Source organism: Carlito syrichta, unplaced genomic scaffold, assembly GCF_000164805.1.
Source record: "Carlito syrichta isolate Samal-C Ts95f unplaced genomic scaffold, Tarsius_syrichta-2.0.1 Scaffold308805, whole genome shotgun sequence".
Lineage (NCBI taxonomy): Eukaryota > Metazoa > Chordata > Mammalia > Primates > Tarsiidae > Carlito > Carlito syrichta.
Window position 1 is genome coordinate 745,547 of NW_007252901.1, and position 22,539 is coordinate 768,085.

General features: G+C 35.4%; 1 protein-coding gene across 11 annotated transcripts in view; it reads right to left on the reverse strand.

The window, feature by feature from the left end:
- PARD3 (par-3 family cell polarity regulator) overlaps positions 1-22,539 on the reverse strand; it is a 675,053-nt gene that overhangs the window by 283,538 nt on the left and 368,976 nt on the right. The gene's annotated exons all lie outside the window — the stretch shown is intronic.

Sequence of the window (22,539 nt, forward strand, 5' to 3'; positions counted from 1 at the left end):
AAGCAAAAACAGCAATGTAATCAACCACTACCTTTGTATTCTTCCTTTGACAATGGTAGTCAGAATTTTGTAAAAATTATGTTCCAATATGTTGAAGAAACTGGGTAAGTTTGCTGGTACTACAAAATGCATGTGGAATAAATGTGGTAAACCACAAAAATAAATTCAATGCTACCCAAGAAAATACCTTCGTCATTTTGACTATTGTCTTTTCATTAAGGAGGTCACAAATAGGTATGTTGCCTTTTCAAGACCATTTAAATAGTGATAAATATGCCTGGACTAATATCAATGGTCATCAACAAATTAGAATAGTTAGGAAAGATTCAGGCACTCCAAACACAATGGCTAAGAGGCCCATGTATACTTCACCTTGGATCCACATTATCTGGCACCTAGTATATCCTCTGTAAATATTTTCCTAGTTAAAGCAAAATTATCCTTAAGAATCTTGGGGGCAGTAAGCTTCCAAATGAAATAAGTAAAATTAATCTATTTATTGAAAGTTTATGTGTATAAGTTATAAACTGTACATATAATTTGTTAGGCTTATCTTTTCTTTCCTTTTTTTTTTTGAGTTGGAGTCTCACTCTGTCACCCAGACTAGAGTGCAGTGGCCGCTCCCGGTCACCACAGACTCGACCTGCTGGGCTCCGGCAATTCTTCCACCTCAGCCTTCCAAGTAGCCAGAACTACAGGCGCGCACTACCACGCCTGGCTAATTTTTTATTTATTGTAGAGATGAGGTCTCGCCAAGTTGCCCAGGCGGGTCTCGAACCCGCAGGCTCAAGCAATCCACTCACCTCAGCCTCCCAAAGGCGTGGGATTACAGGCTGAGCCACCGAGCCCGGCTTCTTTCCTTTTTTGTTTTTGAAACAGCATCTTGCTCTATCAGCCAGGCTGTAGTGCAGTAGTAAGATCATGTCTCACCGCAGCCTTGAACTCCTGGGCTCAAGCAATCTTCCAACCTCAGTCTCCTGAGTAACTAGAACTACAGATGTGCATTGTTATGCCTGGCTAATTTTTTAATTTTTTATAGAGATGGTGTCTCGCTATGTTGACCAGGAGTCTCAAAATCCTGGCCTCAAGCAATCCTCCCACACCTTGGCCTCCCAAACTGCTGGGATTATAGGCATGAGACACTGTGCCCAGCTAGATTTATCTGTTGTTTATATTTATACTAATATAAATTTGACAATAGTGATTTTATTTTGAACTTATTAAACCACATATATTAGAATACAGAATTCATCACTGGAGAAAAAAATTTACATTTTTAATCATGTACTTGAGAAATTTATATGCCATCAACAAAGATATCAATTAACAATATGATAAGTAAGAGTTACAGGTTCAAGACACAATGTCAAACAATATATTAAATTAGTGAAGAGATATTAAGGGAAGACAGAGCAGTTGGTAATGCCCAACTGACATTTCCTCTGAATATCTACCGAAAGCAGCAGCTGAATGCTCAGTGTGTTCTGGTTGGCTGTGCTCTGCATGAAGCCAGGCTACTTGAAGATTGATGATCCTGTGTCTTGAGAGTCTCTAATATGTACTTCTTAGCCATCTATCTCTTTTAAGCACCAGCACATAATACATTTCAAAGGTTAACCAGCATCTTGAACCTGCCTAAGAACTGCACTTTGAATGTAAACACTAACTCCCAAAATGATGCTTTTCCATTGGGAGTGGGGGTAGGGAGGAGAGCAAACATCATTGTTTATAAACCAGATATAAGACATAAAAATAATCTTATAAGTTACAGACATTTTGTTTCAGGATTCATTAATAATTTAAGCACCACTGAAATGCCACCAAGATGTGTCACCAGTTGAAACACCTATGTTGCACTATGAAATAGCCACATAAATGAAATGCCCCAAACTACAATGATAAAAGTCACTGATCATTTATACCCTGTTCCCACAGGGGCCACTATCAGGGCCCAAGAACACGTAGAATATTATTTCACGTAGCTGCATATGGGGTTCAGTTTGGATAGCAACATTCACTGCCCTGAGGCTAAGCAGCGGTTGCTGTGGAACCAGAACTTAGAATTTCCCGGTTTCTGGATGTGCAAATATCAGCTCGTATATGGTTGTACGTTATTGTCTGGTACTTTTCTTTAAGATGTGACTGAATGTAGTTACTATCAGTAAGAGTTATATAATGAATTCCATTATAACTATAGTAAATGAAACTGTCAAATCAATATGTCAAATCAATATTTAAGAAGTATAAAATCAATTTAAGCTAAACAGTGTTAAAGAGTTTCCAGATGAGACAATATAGTTGGGTTTTTTTTAACCCTTTCTCTCCTCTCCATTTTATAACAGAGTGTAGTAGGTTAAGAGCTTGGGTTCAAGAGTTAAATAGACTTGAATATGAACATCAACACTAAAATTTGCCAATTTTATAACCTTGGGCAAGTTATACACCCCTTCTATGTGTCAAACTATTGTTCTATAAAATGGGGACTATAAAAACATAGACCTCACAGGACAACTGAGAGAAATAAGATAATCCATGTCTGCCGGGCTCAGTGGCTCAGCGGCTCAGCCTGTAATCCCGCGCCTTTGGGAGGCTGAGGTGAGTGGATTGTCTGAGCCCGCGGGTTACCCACCTGGGCAGCAAGACCTCATCTCTACAATAAATCAAAAAATCAGCCGGGTGTGGTAGCGCATGCCTGAAATTCCGGCTACTTGGAAGGCTGAGGCAGAAGGATCGCCGAAGCCCAGCAGGCCGAGGCTGCGGTGGCCGGGAGCGGCCACTGCACTCCAGTCTGGGCGACAGAGCGAGACTGCAACTCAAAAAAAAAAAAAAAAAAAGATAATCCATGTCACAAATATAACATGGTGCCTGACACATAGTAATTGCCCAATAAATGGCAATTTATAATGTTATTGAAAACAGAATTAAGTAATAACATGATTTATAAAACATACCTTGATAAATATTTTAGGATAACTACACACAAATATAAGACATTTTAAGAGTATATGTTCATCCATTCATGCTTGGTACCTTACAAAACAATTTATAATATATTAGCTGCTCAATAAAAAGTTCAATAAATATTCTAAAACATAGAATAAACATTCTAAATTATAGATATTTATAATTATCTACATATTATAATTTAGAAACTTACATAAAACTAGTATTTGCTGTGTTTTACTCTATACAACGTACTTTTATTGTAAAATGTCTTTGGGATGAGAAAACAAACCAAGAAAAAGGTAATAAATAAATGCTACATATATCAAATAAATGGCAATGGGAGGAAAACATTATGGATTAGTGGTCAAGAAAATTTTCAGAGAGAAAGTAGGTATCTAGAACTGTGAGGGGTCTATAATTTTACCTTACTGGAAAGTTCAAAAGTGAGCCTGACTTAGCTTTATGGATGTTGGCAGAAGACACAAGACTCCTGGGTGGGAGACAATTTTTCACAATCAACAGCCATAGAGTTAGCCAGAGTAACATCCTTTTATGTAGTGATGTCTCAAATGAAAATTCTCACAAGGTGATGTGAAGAGGGCCTGGGGACACTGGTGCACACAGAAGAACCTTGATCTTAGGGAACCCTAACCTTTTAAACAGACAATAAGCATCTTTGCCTACTGCTATAGAGGGAGACACTATCCCTGTCTTCTGAGGCTGTTGGCCATACCCACATTCTCGAAAGGACTGTCTAGATAAATACCTCTGTCCTCAAGATGTACAAAAATGAAAGAGAATCACAGAGATTTATCTCCCAAAAAAGAACTTAACCAAAGCACTGGCAAATGATAACATTTGAATGATTGCTAAAAGACTAAGAGTAGGAATATTATTAACTCTATGATAACAATGTCTTCTAAATAATACCATTAAATTTTACTAGATAAAAGAGTCATCCCTTCTTTTTACATACACTTTTACATATACTCTTAAAATGATTTTTCAGTGTAGCACTATATGCCCAACCAAACAAAAGATCAACTGTGAAGGAGAGAGGAATAAATTTTCATACATGCAAGATCTTTACTTCCCATGCTCCAATAAAATCCGAGAACTCAATAAAACAATGACAGAACTCAAGGACAGTCACAGAATATGGGTGAAAGGATGACTCAAGGAAGCAGAAACCAGTTCAGATGAGAGCAGAAGGACAGAGATATCCTGAAGTACGTCTCCATGAGAAAAAAAAGTATTAATTGGTCTGATTAATTGGTCTGATATTTTTGAAAATTCGGGAAATAACAAGCATCTGGTCAGACCAAGTAGAGAAAGTCAGAGAAAAAATTAAGGATACGTATAGAATAAACAAGCAAACAAAAAAACCCTGCTAAGTTAAACAACAATGCCAGAAACAACAAAAGAAAACATGTAGAAGAGAAAATATAATCAAAGTACCCACTGGGTTACGCACTGACCAATTCTTCCACTACCAGGTGATGTGACACTGTCTACTGACTGAACTGAGACTTTTGATGTCACAGTGTTGAGACGATAGAAACAGAAAGTGGAAGCATCGATAAAGGAAAAACTAACAGCTTACATGATGGCAAGACAACAGAAATCAGTAACTGGGAATCAGGAAAGGATACCATAAATACATTATTTATAAACATGGAAGCAAATATCACAACAGACAGGGGGAAAGACGGGAGGAGGAACAGGAGGGGTGGTGTAGACAGGCTGTTCATTCTCATTACAAGCCTTTCGGTATTATGTATCTTTATTCTTAGTACATATTTGAAATGCCTGCCACAGGGGTGGAGGGGAAACTTAGGTCCAACTCAAGCCTCCCATAGGCCACCTGGCATCAGACTGACTTCAAAGGATGTAAAGTAGAAGATCTAGCTTGCCAGTAAGTCCTTCTTTGTCCTTGGGAGAAAGGTGCTCCCAGTGTTCTCAGAGCTGTCCAGGAGCTATTCTCTTGGGTTTACCAGCTGACAGTTCAGGTGCAGGGGAATGAACTCACTTCAGAAGGTTGCAAGCGGGCACTACCCCGCTTAAAAGCCTGGCACCCCAGAAAAGCCAGTATCTCTTGTGACAATATCACAGGCACGAGCTGCTTGTCAGATCTGTATACTTTTACTGTCCTGATTCAGTTTACTAATCAGGGGTTACTTATACCATAAAAAAACAGTTGACATACTATCTTTATCAGGTTTTAAGGAAAAGGGAGGCAAAAAGTAACTAAAGTTTAAATATCACGCAGAATGGAGAATAGAACCAGGTGGATTGCTTGAGGCCAGGATGAGGAAGTAACGTGCCATGATAGTGCCTGTGAATAGCCCCTGCTCTCCAGCCTGAACAACATAACTGGACACCCTCTCTTTGAAAAAAAACAGGAGAAAAGATTTTGCTAAAATCTTTTACTCAATGTATTATTAAAAAAAGATAAAAGATGTGCAAAGCATTGTTTTTCACTTTCAGCACAGTATTCAACAATATTATAAAGTAGGCTGTGTGTTAGATGATTTCGCTCAACCATAGGCTAACATAAATGTTCTGAGCATGTTTAAGGTAGGCTAGGCTAAGCTATGATGTTCAGTAGATGTATTCAATGCATTTCCAATTTGCAATATTTCACGAACAGTGGATACACCAGAATACAACCCCATCATAAGTAAAGGAGCCTCCATAGTCCAAGTATAGAAAAAAATGAGAGAAAAAAAATGAACATTTGGTAAGTCGAAGTATGAAGGATATGTTTTAGGTAGGTAGACATGCTGAGTAGACAGGAAGATAAAGGTGTTATGTGAAGCTATTTTTTCTGTTTCTAAAAAAAAATTAATAATACTTACTTTCTTTATACTAATAATAGAAAAACTAACTTTCCATTAAAAATGTTACAGTGCCAAATTGGAGACACATTCTGAAATCACAAGTACTCACATTAACTATGTGATCAAGAAAACAAAATTTGGGTAAATTATCTGGTTCTATTTTTTTTCTTACTTGAGTTTTAAATTTAAAAAAATTAAAAACTTAAGTGATGCCAATGCCAAGAAGTATAGGACTTGTTATTTGAACAGGAGACCTGAATCCTGCCTTCATCACTCACCATGTAAAACAAGAGCACAGATGCTTACAAAACAAGGAAAACAAAACCACACTGTCTACTTCACAGGAATATAACACAACTTTGTCTAGAAACCACTCATGTGAATAGCTACATTCAAATTCTGAGTTCCGAGAAACAACATATTTTGAATAATTATCACTGGAAAGAAAAGCTTACAATTTGAAAAAATAATGTGTAATTTTAAAATTTTTATTAAAAACTAAAGTTATGCTGACCTACATAAATGCCCTACCTACCTTTGATTTTTACGTTTATGATGCACAAATGGAAACGGAAGTTCTTCTGCCACCCTCTTAAACAAATTTACAATATCCTTCCTCAAATGTTTTTATTATTATTCTTAACAGAGTTAAATATTTTAATTGGTCCAATTATACTGCTACAAAAGTACACAACTAAATGGTCATTTTTTACACTTTTTAGAGTATTGCCAAGATTTTCCAAATTAATGAGAGATATGTTAACTTTTTTTTTTTTAGAAAGCAGGACTTACTGAAAGGACAGAAGAGCTCCCACAGTGGGGGGAGACCCGAAGGGGTTGCCTAAGACATGTTAACCATTAATAAGTTATAGTATCCTAGAGAAAACATTTATTTGGATGTTGATGGAGTATATTAAACCACTTTTTCTTTGGATTACATTTGGTGAAAAATAATTCCAGAGGGAAACTTTTCAAGTCCTTTAAGTATTACAAATAGGATTCCAGAAGGCATTTGTGTTAATATTACAACTACTTGATTAATTGGCCAGATCGCCAGGGAAGAGTAATTTCCAGTCATACACAGAAAACAATTGAAAACATCTGTAGGGGAGGGAACCTTCACAACTGAAAATGATAAATATATAGCAACCTTCCAAAGAAATAAAATCAGGAAATGTATGATACAATTTTATTTCATGATCATCATCATATGTCACTAGAGTAAAAACACTGATGAAACAAAAACCTAATTCAAATAGTGTTAAAAATAAACAATACTAGATAACTGGAGAAAAGACCTTTAAAAAAAAATATTCAGCTGGTTGTGGTGGCTCACACCTGTAATGCCAGAATTTTGGGAGGCCAAGGTGGGAAGATCATTTAAGGTCAGGAGTTTGAGAAAGACCAGCCAAGGCAACATAGTGACACAAATCTCTATAAAATTTTTAAAAAGCCAGATGTGGTGATGCTTGCCTACAGTCACAGCTACTGAGGAGGCTAAGGTGACAGGATCACTTGAGCTAAGGAGGTCAAGGTTGTGGTGAGTGGTGATCAGTGATTGTGCCTCCCTGCACTCCAGGTTGGGTAACAGAGTGAGAACCCAAGCCAAATAACAAAAATAAAAATAAAATAAATTTCTTTAACAAAAATTCTCTTGCACAGGGAAATTAATCATTATTATACTTTAAGACACAATCCAGTTCATTATAATATAAGTTATTCTTTACTGAACAAAGCTCAGCACCAAATTATTTAGGATTATATGAAGAAGTATTCAGTACTATAAAGTTGATTATGCATATGAGTTTCATCCACTCAACCAGATTCCTAGCATTCTCACGTCAAACTAGTACCAATCATATGTAGAATTTAACACAGTTTATGAAATTTCCATTTCCCAGAGAAATAAAATGTTTTCTATCTTGAAACATACACGACATGACTCCGCACAACCAAAGGCAAGAGGAGACTTTAAAAGATGAACAGATGGTGCTGATTTATGACAGCTTTCTAACTACACAGAACAAAAAAAAAATGTATCTTTGCACCAATTCTATGCAGGATGGAACTGTAAAATTAAGTTCCAAAATGCAAGCCTACTTTTCTCATTGATTATTAGGATTCCAGGGCATGGAAAACCTTATTGGAAGATATCTAGTCCTATGTCCAATGGGTCACTGGAATGTGATCACATTCTTCTCATATTCTGCCTACGATCAATGATACACAAAGGAAGACATACATTAATGCTTATTGAGAATCACTGAATCCAGTAACTACAGCCAGCATCTCCCCTGCCATTATCTGTTTTACTACTATACATATCAGTCCCAACAGATGACCAGTCAAGCAACTACCACCACTCCAGCAACATTGGACCTACTTGTTTGAAATGCCTCTGCTCTCTTCAGGGTTCCCCAATAACATACTAATGAGCAAGTGACTACCCTCTAGGTAACAAGATTGTAAGGACTAATCAACCTGGTTCCAGAGGAGGCTTGCTTACCAGAATAACACCCATATCTTTTCTTTTGGACATTCTTAGATGAATATTTTGACATAGAGGATTATTGAAGTATAAGAATTTTGCAATCTAACCAATCTTACCTTTCTAACAATAACATTCAAATCTTCATTGAGGTGATGTTTTAAAATGTTTTTTCTCTTTTAGGTTAGGTAAGTAAGCACATGGGTAAGTAAACTATACTTACCTATTCAGAGGCATATTAAAAAGCCATATATGACTACTTACATTCAAAATATTATTTTCTCATTGGCTTAAAAATGTTTTTCAAATTAAAATTTACTAAGGTCTACTATGATTTACTAAGAATAGAACTAAAATAATTTTAAAATAAATATTTAAACCAATAATAAACTAAAAATCTAAACAAATATTCTCTTACTGGGGTAAGTGCAAATCACTTCTTAGAAAGGCCACAAATTTAGAAATTTAAAAATTTATAATAGAAAATTAAAGTAATAAATGATATATTGAGGACTTTCTACATGCCAGTCCTCAATGCAACCTCAATTTAATCTTCAGCATAACCCTTAAAATTATTTTAATAAACAAAAAACATACAGGACTTTTAAGGAATGCACTAAGTCTTTTTCCAAAGGTGATTGAGCCACATGACCATGTAAAGAGCTCTCAACAATTTGAGCACATTATAGTTTATATAATAGAGCGGTGTTCCTGACATGCAAAATATTCATTAGTAAGGTTTACTGAGCATTCTATGTGAAACTGTGTCTACACGTGTACTGAATTCACCCAGCCTGTGCAGCGATATAAAACATAACATGTCCGGGTGGGAGCCTTGCCCCTACCATGCTCTAGTCATCTCACCAAGCCCTAGCTCCTTAATCTGAAACAATAGCTTCATCTATCTCATGGCTTGCTGTGATGGACTCATAAATATCACTACGTGTAAAGCCCCTTACATATAAAAATAAAATTTTCAGGGGAAAGAATCAATTTTATTATTCATCTAGAATGCATTACACACTGTAAATACACTCCTTCATTTTTATCCTCACAACAAGGTAGGAATTCTTATCATGAGGAAATTAGGCCTTAAAAAGAGCTCATATTTTTCTACAGTGGCAGAGCTGGGATTTTGAAAACTGAGTCAAAATCTATGGTTCTTTAATTCACCATGTGTTTTCACCCTGCTTTATTCATGAAAGAGTGACCCATAATTATTAAGTGGTGAATGTGACCCTTGCCAACTGGTTAGTGTCAGGATTGAGATTTGTGAGAAATTTTTAAAAAATTCTTTAAAAAATAAAATTTACATTATAAAAAAGTTAAATTCTGAACTTATATATAATAAATGTACCTTCATACAACAGAGAGAGAATTCCTATGAAATTTTTCTTGAGAATTTTTAAGAGAAATATATAAATAATGAACATTTAGAGGTATTGCAAGGAAAATGTTACTTATATCTGGGTGGCAGAATTACAAGTGAATTTTTATTATGTTTCTATAACTTTAAGTATTTTTACAATGAGCATTAAATCTTTTAAAAATAAAGGCTAGTTTTGTCTTCCTTAAAGTGTACAATACTTTTATAAACTATTTTTAATACACATATATCACCACATTATAATTTCTCTAAAAAGTGACCTCACTGAGAATCAAGGTCCTACAAAGAAAATAAAACATTCAAGGAATCCCAAAGATGGAATTTGTTTGCTGATATCAGTGTATATCATATTTAATCTGTCCTAGAAATCAAGTTGAGTTTTGTTTTTTTTTTTAAATCAATGTTTCAGTCTAGTATTCTAAATGGGCGAAAAGTTTAAGAGGAGAAAAAGATAGACTTTTTAAGATGTTTTAAGCCGGGCTTGGTGGCTCACAGCCTGCACCTGAAGCTGAGGTGAGTGGATTGCCTGAGCCCGCGGGTTCAAGACCCGCCTGGGCAGCGAGATCTCATCTCTACAAAAAATCAGCTGGGCATGGTAGAGCATGCCTGTAATTCCGGCTACTTGGAAGGCTGAGGCAGAAGGATCACCGGAGCCCAGCAGGCGAGGCTGTGGTGGCCGGGAGCGGCCACTGCACTTCAGTCTGGGCGACAGAGTGAGACTCCAACTCAAAAAAAAACAAAGATGTTTTAAAAACTAAATTAGATAACTATAAGAAATTTTGATTAAATTGAATCAAAGAAAATAAATGGATGTAAACGTAGAGAAAAGTGACAATTAAGAGAGTTTGTCAGGGGCTCTGTGGTCCACAGAAAGCTGACAGGGCTTTCTACAGGAATCAAGATACATACATATGTAACACTGCTTTACTTGATCACAAATATTTTCACTATTACTAATTATAAAGAGCTTGTTAAGAAAACAATGAGAAAATTCCCCAAAGTCCTACAACTCATTGTTTTAAATTGTTAGTAAACAAGTAAAGAACACATGGACATTTTGACAAGTTACTTAACTTCTCTGTGCCTCAGTTTACTCATTTATAAATAGGGAAAAATAATAGTGTTTATACTTCATAGAGTTTCTGTCAAATGAGTTAATTAATGTAAAATACTGAGAGCACTGCCTTGTAACTTAAGTGCTAAGTAGGTGCTCAACACTGCCTTCTAGATAAACAGAAAATTGGGACTTAATTAAACTAAAAAGCTTCTGCACAGCAAAAGAAATAATCAACAGAATGAACAGAAAACCTACTGAATGGAAGAAAACATTTGTAATTACGCCTCACACGAAGGGTTAATATCCAGAATCTATGAGGAATTCAAACAACTCAACAGGAAAACACAAACAACCCCATCAAAAAGTAGCAAAAGGCATGAATACCAAAAGAAGACAGGCAAGCAGACAATACATGAAAAAATGCTCAGCATCACTAATTGTCAGAGAAACACAAATTCAAACCACAGTGAGATATCATCTCACACCAGTCAGAATGGCTATCATTAGAAAGTCAAAGAACAACAGATGGTGGCACAGTTGTGGAGAAAAGGGATGCTCATTTACTGTTGGTGGGATTGTAAACTAGTTCAACCCTATAGAAATGCAAACTAGCTCAAGCTCTATGGAAACCTCTTTAGTTCTCAAAGAACAAAAAATTGAATTACCATTCAACCCAGCTATCCCACTACTATAGATCTACCCAAAGGAAAATAAATCAATATATTAAAAAGATACCTGTTCAAAGCAACACTATTCACAATAGCAAAATCATGGAACCAACCTAAGTGTCCATCAACCGGATAAAGAAAATGTGGTATGTATAAATCACGGAATACTACACAGTCATTAAAAAAAAAAAAAAAGAATGAAATCATGTCCTTTGCAGCATCGTGGGTGGAGCTAGAGATCATCATCTTAAGTAGGCTGACTCAGAAACAGAAAACCAAATGCTGCATGTTTTCACTTACATGTGGGAGCTAAATGGACACAAAGATGAAAATAATAGACACTAGGCACATCAATAAGAGCAGAAGGTGAGTTAGGGCTCAGAAATTACCTATTGGGTACCTATTGGGTAAATTACCTATTGGGTAAATGTGCACTACTAAATGGGGAATGGGCCACCTGAGACCCAACCCTCACCATATTACAGTATGTCCACAAACATATACATGTACTCCCTGAATCTAAAATAAAAACAAACAGAAAAAGACCACATCAACCAAATATCTCAGATTAAATACTCATAGTCACAATTTGACCTAGACAAAATACAAAAAATTATAATTAAAAAAATAAAATAGCCTGGGCATGGTGACTCCTATCACTTTGGTTGCCAAGGTAAAAGGATTGCTTGAGCTCAGGAGTTTGGAAAAAAAAAAAAAATAGATGTTTATGTTAAATATGTTGTATTACCTAGAAATAATACCTCCATTATTTCATTATGGGGGGTGATATGGCAACCATGTGACAACTATGTAAGCTGCATGAAGATAAAATTTAAAGAAAATGCATTAAAATATTAGATCTCAAAATTAAAAAAGAAAAGAAAACTGGAACTTGATTCATAACATATTGTTTGTTTTAAAAAGTAAATGTCTTCCATCTTCTGTGGCACAAAAGTTTGGCTAGAGTGATTAAAGTATGCTATATCCTCCAAGACAACGACAAATCAATGAGATGATTTCTATCTTTTCCACTTACCTTTTGTCATTACCTTCAGTTTTCTCAAAGCATAAAGGCTTTTTTTAAACATAGTAGTAATAGAAATATAAATATTTTATTTCATTCCTCATTCTACTGCAACCTTTAGAAAAACCATTTTTAATGACTCAATATTCCAATATCATTCAAATATTCATTTATCAAAGAACATTTTAAACCTCCAGTAATGAATGGATTTCTAAATAAAAACATTTCAACATTTAGGATTAATTCCCTTGAAGAAAGTATAAAATAGAATGTTTCAACTGGCATTATCATTCAAAAGTACTTAGATCAAATAATTTTCTAAAATAATCAAGCCACTTGATATTACCACCTCATATTAAACTATCCACTTCACAGCTTTTATTTTCTGTGTTGGAAGAGAATTCTCCAACAGTCTCACACAAATTTGCATGCTTTGAGAACATAGACATTGACTATTTGTTCAGGACTTGCTTTTCCAGGCTTTGTGTATAGAAACAGCCTATGGAGACAGAGATAGTGTCTCCTTCCCAAACAAAGGGCAACCTTGCTTTCCACCATTATAAAGATTCAAGTTTCCTAAATTCAGCGGCCTTTCCTGTAACATGATCCACAGAGTGTGCAGGCATCCATCTGTGCCCATGGGCACCACTTCCAAGGGTCTTGGGATAAGGAGAACCGAACCAAATATGCTGATGCTTGTGCTGCTTGCTATCTAAGAGTAATGAAATCTGTCATTTCTGACCCAGGAGTCTCATGTCTTCTGTCAACATCCATGAAAATGAAACAGTCTAACTTGTTAGCTTGCAAGTAAAATCTTAGACCCTTCCCAGTTCTTAACAAGCTTCTCTGAGAGAGAGAAACAGATTGAGAGATTGAGAGAGAGAGAGAGATTGAGAGACAGAGAGAGAGAGAGAGAGAGAGAGAGAGAGAGAGAGAGAGACCGACCGACTCTTAGCTAATCTAACCAGCAAGAAGTCTTTTTGTTATTCTAGTCTGAATCTGAGATTACAAGTAAGGTTAAAGGTTAAAGATAACATCATGGTGAGGATTACTTTACATATCAACCTGACTGGGTCACATGGTGTCCAGATATTTGGTCCAACACTGTTCTGGGTGTGTCTGTGAGAAACTGACATTGAAACAAGTAGACTAAGGAAAACCCAGTGGCTTCCCCAATGCGGGTGGGTGTTATCCAATCAATTGAAGACCTGAATAGAATAAAAGGTTAACAGGTAACTCCTCTGCCTGTGTAAGCAAAGACATTGGTCTCTTCCTGTCTTGGAAGTTCCTAAGTCTGGAGTCTGCAGGCCTTTGGACTGATACTTAGAGCACTGGCTGCATCTCTAGCTTGGTGACTGAAGATTTGGGGACTTCTCAGAATTCTTCAAATAAATTTCTTTATATATCCATCCTATTGGTTCTGTTTCCCTGTAAAACCCTGATCAATACAATCATATTTGTGAAAGGGTTACACAAGCTATTTGTAGTTTTATCTGTTGTTTATCAATTTATTTTTTTTCTATGAATTTTACAAAATCTTTATAAAATAGTCTATGGTGTGTTTACATTTTACCTAAAGTAAAGGTAGTGATACAAGATAATGATACTTAAAAAGCAGGCGAGGCACGATAGCTCACATCTGTAATCTCAGTTCTTTGGAAAGTCCAGGCAGGAGGATTGCTTTAGACCAGGAGTTCAAGGCCAGTCTAGGCAACATAGTGAAATGTCATCGCTACAAAAAATAAGAAAAATTAGCTGGGCATGGTGGCATGCCTGTAGTCCCAGTTCCTGGGAAACTGAGGCAGAAAGACCACCTAAGCCTAGAAGGTAGAGGTTGCAGTGAGCCATGATCATGCCACTGCACTTCAGCCTGGGTGACAGAGTAAATATCCAACTCAAAAATAAACTTCTTAAAAAGTAATTTACAGCCGGGCTCAGTGGCTCAGCCTGTAATCCCGTGCCTTTGGGAGGCTGAGGTGAGTAGATGGCCTGAGTCCGCAGGTTCGAGACCCGCCTGGGCAGGCAAGACCTCATCTCTACAATAAAATAAAAAAATTAGCTGGGCGTGGTAGCGCGCGCCTGTAATTCCGGCTACTTGGAAGGCTGAGGTGGAAGGTTCACCAGAGCCCAGCAGGTCGAGGCTGCAGTGGCTGGAAGCAGCCACTGCACTCCAGTCTGAGCGACAGAGTGAGACTCCAACTCAAAAAAAAAAAAAAAAAAAAAGTAATTTACTACCTTCATTCCTTCCTCTGTGGCTTTAATAAGGACCCACATTTCACCCCTTGCCACCTTTCCTTTCGCCCATGTCCCAGTAGATATCCACTATCTGCTTTAAGTTGTAATCTTCAGAAATATTTCCAACCAAAAACAGTTTTCAGGAAAACATTGTTAGGAGTGATGACAACCTGGAATGTCCATTTCAACAAATTTATTTATTACTAAAATTTCTGGAATCAGAGAAACTGAATTAAATGCTGGGAAATCATTTCATTAGATTTAATAACCATATCATTTGCTTTTGATTACACAATTTGGCCCAATTATGTTAGTTCTTTTGGTTTCCTCAGGTATTCCCTAGGGATATAATTAAATCCAGAATTCATGATTTGCAAATGGACTAAAAAACTTCAGCTCATTTTATGTGAAACACGTTCTTATCAATATTTACCAGAAAAAGATGCCTTTAGAGAGACTCATCATAATTTTTAGTAGAAAATGATTAAATAAATGATATATAGGACAAGTAAGAAACAGCAGATATTAGCAACTTTCATTTACAAAAATAAAAGGTTTGAAATATTTATTTAGGTCACGCTCAGGGATCAGAAGTTTTACTCTGGAAATACTCTTGTTCAGATAAATAAAAAAGAACCAAGATGTCTGCTTATTTGTTCTTCAAATAATAGAACGGGGTGAACTGGAATACTAGGAACAGGAATTTCCTCAATGAAAAAAAAAGGATATTAGGCAGTATGTCAGGTTAAAAATATAGACTTTGTAAGTGATCACAAATTAAACTAAATTTTAGAATACTAGACTGTAAATGTATTTTTTAAAAACCACAACATCCCTCCATTTACTGCCCTGACTCAGGAGCATGGCCGAGTTTAATTGTGTATGAACAATGTGCAGCATCTTCATATAAAGACAAAGGAAGAAAGCACCTTCAGAAGCCTTTCACACTTTTCCTGTAAAGTCAGCTATGTCTTTGTTATTCAGATTAGCTTTCAAGGGCCAGCTCTACCTTTTTTCCATTTATTCGAGAAACCTTTTGAATACCAAATACTATTTCCTATTCAAAACCCTGAATCTGTCATTAGGCAATTTCTAAAATAAGTCTCATAGCTCTTTCATCCTGATTCTTCTGTATCTCTAATGGTCCCTCGTTACCTAATTCGCAGCTCTCTATCACCATGTTGGTTTTCTCAGGCTCTGCCTGTCCCTTAGACATTAAATATGAAGCCCACTCCTCATGTGGCTCTACTATTGTGGCTCTGTTCTCTATCATTATGAAATCACCTCTACATATGAGGATTTTTTTTATAAAAGTAAAATTACAAGAAAAATTGGGGAAGGGGTTGTGACTATAAATATTCTTTAGAGTAGCAAATTAGCAAGTCAGCTATTAATAACAATTTTAAAGAATTATTAACACAAGATAAAATTTGTGACTAGTCATAATATTGCAAAAGTCAAAGTAGTTGAGTCAAATATTTGACTAGGTCAAAGAGACTTACTTCCAGTTACAGATTTCATTGCTTCTGACAGTTTAAATGAAATACCATCAGGGTACAAATCCCATTTAAAAAACTGAAGCACATACATTGTACCCACGTACCTAAGAAGAGTACCACTATGGTGCAGGTGTCTTCTCAATGCACTCAATACCCCATGACACCATTACCCATAAAACACCCTGAAGAAATACTCAGACCTGCTTTGTGACACTGATCAGACTAAAAAGTTGGAAATGATCTGTTTTAAATCATGTCCTTGGGACAAAATCCTGGGGTTTCTATAAAAGCTGAGTCCAGTGACTATAGTTAACAACAAAGTATTTCAAAAAAGCCAGAAAAGAAGACTTGGGATATCCCCAGCACTTAAAAATGATGAATACTCAAAATGATGGATCCCCCACCAAATACCCTGACTTGATCATTATACATTTTATGCGTGTCACAGCATATCACATGTAGCCCATAAATATGGACAATTATTACACATCAATTAAAAAAAGCAATGTTACCAAGAAAGCACTAGGAAAATGTAAGCCGAAAAGACCTCCCATGAATGTGCCATGCACTCTAGATGTGCTATTCCTAGTCTATGAATACAGAATTGCAACTTGCAGGGGTGAAGTAACCCAGTCCCTGTAACCTACTATTTACTCACCGAGTCAAGGGTCCACATGTGATCCACCCTACTCGAAAGAGACTACTTAAGAACAGGCCATGTCAATTGTAAAAACAGTGTAACACACATATTGCCAGCACCACAGGTATAAACAGGATACAGAGTTTACTGAAAAAAATCTCACATGAAGGGAAAGAGCAGAGTATCCACAATCGCCCAAGTCTTGTCATGTCACAGTCAACTATGCTTTGCCCAGACAGAGCAGGACTAAATGCACCGTGGAAAGTGATCTGAGAGAGCAGCCCATTTCTGTGCCACCTAACACATGGATAAGGGGAGCAGTGGGAAAAGTTCCAGAGAGCATCCCTAACAAGAACAGCAGCTTCCTGGTCAAAACCAGGCCACAGCAGAAGAATAAAGCCTGCAGAGATGAGAGGTTCTAACAGTGAGCAAACTCAGCTTCCTGAAGGGCCAGGCTTCCCTTAGGCATCTCTGCACCTGCCACATCTAACTTTGTCCCAATTCCCAGTGTCATAACCTGAAGTTTAGTTCTCCACAAGACAATGGATGACTAAGGGAACAACCTGATGCGAAACAAAAATGAAAACCTGGCCAGACACTGACAGAAATTAACATCAACACCCACTTGTTGGAGATAGAATACGGAAGGTGAGATTATGAATAAATAGAAGTGGCTGCAAACGAAATAGCCTGTGGGTTTTGTGCCTGTTTACATTCCTTAAAGATCATGAAATGCTTTCTACATCATGAACTGCAATGGCTATATCCAGAAAAGAATGAATTCACTTTGCAGATTTGAAAAGAAACAAAACAGTACATGGGTTACATAGAATTTCCTTTGCTCAATATTTTTATTTTGAAAAGCTTCAAACCTGAAGAAAATTGAAAGAAGATACCACCATATACTCTTCGCCTCAGTTCATGAATACCTTACATTTTGTCTCCTCTCTCAATATGTTTTATTTTTAATCATTTTATTTATTAATCATTGTAATTACTGCCATAGAAATTCTTAAAGGTGATTTGAAGATAATTATTATTTTCAAAGATCAAAAATGAAATTTCAATTGTTTTTTGGATTACCAATTATATTTATTACTGTTCAGCTTTTCTGATTTTTCACTTAAAAAAAAAAAAAAGAGAGGAATAGGTTAGGAATAAATTCCACAGATACTATTCAACAAAGTTCAAATAAAAATATCATTGGTTTGACAGGTTACAAAGTGATCGTAAAAAAAAATTTCCACAGAGGAAAATGACCAATGGCCAATCTTAAAAGGATAAAGTTTACTTTTCAGAGTCTGGGAGAAATAGTAAGACAAGTCTAAAATCAAATTTAGAAATATATATTTTTTTTCAGAAAAACTGTATTTATAAAAATTTCTCAAGTTTATAAAAATAATCTATTTCACAACTGCTCATTTTCAACAATTTGAACATATTAGTTCTGAAAAATGTTTATGTGCTACATACAGGGATAGTGAACTTTAAAATTTAACAGTAAGTGTTTAAGTGTCTATCCTGGAACTCTTCAAGACAGTAAAGTACCATGGATGATGTTTATTGTACATTATTTTGTACATTATCCATTTTCCCAATAGGAATGTGAAATAACTGTTTCTATGCTAGGCTTACTCTTTTGTCTCATAATCCTGAGCAAATAAACTAAAGGTCTACTTAAATATTCATGATTACTAATCTTCAGAAAATTACTTAACTTTATTTTAGAAATGTTTAAGTTACCAGTCTGTATTGACTACACACAAAAGTGGCTTAACATAAGATACTAGGTATTTGTAAAATTAAATATAAAAATAATAGGAAAATTGTTGAATATTAAAATGTTAAAATTGATCATCAAGAAAATTACAAATAAAAGCAAAACTTGGGTGTTGAAAGAATAGGGGAAAAAGTAATGCAAGAAAATGTAATTTAATGCTAGGATAATGATCCCAAGAAAAAGTTTAAACTGAACTAATATTGAATAGTTCTTTATATTATACATTTATATGACTTAAATGCAACTACAAATCAGGCATCTGTGCTTTTTTCATTCAAATTAAAAGAAAACAAATCACTACGACTTGGGGTAAACTATGGATCCAGTCTGATAATGCAAAAATCTGATAAAAGTCATGAACTCTTGTCTTAGCAACTCATAAAACAATAAATCTAAGTGAATTCAGGGAGTTCTCACCCACCCCTTCACTTATTTATTTCTTCAATTACTGAATGCCTATGATATGCTAAGCACTGTCTTAAGCAATTGGAACAGATGAGTGAACAAAACTGAAAAGGTTTCTGACCTTCTGAAGCTTACATTTTAATAGGCAGTAATAGAAAATATATAATAAACATAATATATAAATTATATATGTAAAAAATTGCTGTTAAAAATGAGGATGGTAAGAAGAGGTAATGCAGAAGGTGGAAGAGTAGGGACATACCATAATCAGCAAGATAAACCTGTAAACAGAGATCAGAGAAGGCTCAATGAGAAGGTGAGGTTTGAGCAAAGACTTGGAGGACCCAGGAGAGTTAAGCGAAGAATGTCTGGGGATAGCACACTCCAGGCAAAGCACCAGACCAAAGACCTTAAGAGGGCAATGAGTCCACATGTATTCAAGGAACAGATGTCACAGACTTTCCAAAGCACATCCCGGGGCACTCACCCTCACCCCTGAGAACTTGCCTTTCTTTCCATAGTTCTAGTACACTAGATAATAGCATGGACTTTGGTGTTAGAAAGACCTAGATTTGAAGCCAAAGTATATTTACTTTGTGACCTTTAAACAAGTTATATGACTTTTGTAACTCAAGTTTCTCTTCCAGAAAATGAGTATGATAATGCTAAAATCTACCGTATATGTTCTGTTTCAGGATAATGAATATAAAGAGCTTAGAAAAGTTCAAGTCATGCTAGTTTCTGTTGGATAGGAAAAATTATAGGAAACAAAAGCAAAAATAGACAAATAAGATTGCGTCAACTAAAAAGCTTTTGTACTGCTGAGGAAGCGATCAACAATCTACAGAATGAGAGGAATATTTGCAAACCATATCTCTGATAAGAGAGTAATACCTAAAACATATAAGGAACTCAAACAACTTAATAGAAAGAAACAAATAACCCATTTAATAAGTGGGCAATGAATCTGAATACACAGTTATTTCTCAAAAAAAGGGGGGGGCCAACAGGTAATAAAATGACCAATAAGTATATGAAAAAATATCCAAGGTTACTAACCATCAGAGAAATGCAAATAGAACCACAATGAAATATCACTTCACAGTAGTTAAGATGACCACTAACAAAAAGATGAAAGATAAGCATTTTAGAGGATGTACAGAACAGGAACATTTACACACTGTTGATGGTGATGTAAATTAGTACAGCCTTTATGGGAAACACTGCAGTGGTTCTTTAAAAAATTAAAAATAGACCTAGCATATGATCTAGCAATCCTACTGCTGGGTATATATTCTAAAGAAAATGAAATTGGTTTGTTGAAGAGATATTCTGCACACCAATTTTTTTTTTTTTTTTTTTACAGCACTACTCACAATAGCCAAGATATGGAATTGACCTCAGCATCCATAAACAGACAATGAACAAGGAAAATTTGGTATATATACACCATTGACTACTTACTATTCAGCCTTTAAAAAGCAAAAAGTCTGTCACTTACTACAACATGGATGAACCTTGAGGAAATTATACTAAGTGAAATAAGCCAGGCACAGAAAGACAAATGCCATAATCTCATTTATTATAGAATCTAAAGAAGTTGAACTCAGAGCAGCAGAGAGTAGAATGGTGATTACCAGGGGCTGGAAGGGTGGGGTAGTTAAAAGCAGGAAAGGGGGAGATATTGGTCAAAGTTTACACAGTTTCAGTAAGGAGGAATAAATGTAAGATAGCTACTGTATTAGGCTGATGCATAAGTTTGTAGCATTTGTTTTTGATGTGACAAAAGCACTATAAACTTATGCCAACAACCCAATACAACAAGGTGAATACAGTTAATAGTAATATATTGTATTCTTGAAAATTGCTAAGGTAGAGTAGACTTTAAGAGTTCTCACCACAAGAAAGATAAGAATGTGAGATAATACATATGTTAACCAGCTGGATTTAGCCATTCCATAATGCGTGTGTGTGTGTGTGTGTGTGTGTGTGTGTATCTATATATAAATGTTGTACACAGTATACACAATTTTTATCAATTAAAATAAATTAGAATGTTTTTTAAAATTTAAAAATTGGTTGTTCTTGTGATTACTAGCCAAAAATGACCCCAAATATAGCACAAGATTCACATAATGAACAAACACATACACAACTGAATCTTTGGGTTTAAAAAAAAAACAAAAAACACAGAGCTAGCTATGTTTTTACTATTATCAAAATGGTTGTTATCAGAACTGGAATTTCAAGAAGTTAAGTTATATTATGTAGCAATTACCCAGGTTTTCCAGACCACCTTAAAATCACAGTGGTGTTTTCAACTCACAGGACCATTATTAAAGTTCAAATATTAACAACCTGGCAAATTTATAATCACATGGGGAATTGAAAAGAAACCATGAAACTCTGGTCCAATTTTTATCTTCTTATTTATAGGCAGTCCCCAAGCAATATTATTCCCCCAAAAAGCAGCTCACCTCAGACTGAAGATTAACCCTTAAATTCCCTTTCATTTTGATGATCATATATATTTCTATATTTGTAAGTGTGAAGTACCATAAGCTTTGATGATTTATACATAAACATCTACCTACTAGCACAAGTATAATAGAAAAGTAAAAGGAGAAGCTATGAATTTAGAATTTACACTTCTGTCATCTCATTACGTAGAACAATGCATGCAGAGGATAAAAAACAAAATCACTCGTCAAATAATATTTTCTAGCAAACAAACATTAAAAAGTTTCTTAGCATGAACAGAGATTTTTAATATCAGAATCCCTTGGGAGAAGAATCAAGACCAGTGATATTTAATACATTTATAATGATCTACTTGGAAGAAATAGACAACAAGATGTATTCCAGTAACACAAAACCATTTAGGTCAGTAGAAATCAGAAAGGTCTTTGAAAGACTCCAGAAGGAACTAATCAAATATGAAGCATGATGAAATTTGGCTTATTAATGCAAGTAATCAAGATTCTCTCTAACTTTAAATTTTGAGCATACAGTCCTACCAAATGAGCAATGGCTTTTTTCCATCAGCAAGCAACTGTGCAACAACCTTCCCTACCATTTAACAAAACAAAACAAAACCCCTTTTTCTACTTCTCTTAGCAGTCTGTGTTTTATACCTTCCATTTTCTTCTTAATATCCTAAAAACCTGGTGTGTGTTGCTCCATTCTACTGAAATTGCTATGAGCCATTTTTAAAGTGTCAATTACAGAAAAAAAATCACACTTGGTGATGCCAAGACCAATCGATTCTATCTCCTAATATCTACAAACCCTGGCACATCATGAACAGTTCACTAAATTGGGTTTCTTCATTCTCTGTAGCATTTTTTACATAGATGTTAAGCAATTGGAAAAACAGAATCCATCTTTTACATGTCCGTGGTGGCTTAATATATGCTGAAATGTCCTTTTGGAGGATAGTATACTTTTGTATAAAAGAGTTAAAGAAAAGAATAAAAATAGTTCGTTATAGAACCCACTTCTATAAGGCATATATATATATATATATATATATATATATATATTTTTTTTTGTTGTTGTTGTTGTTTTTTG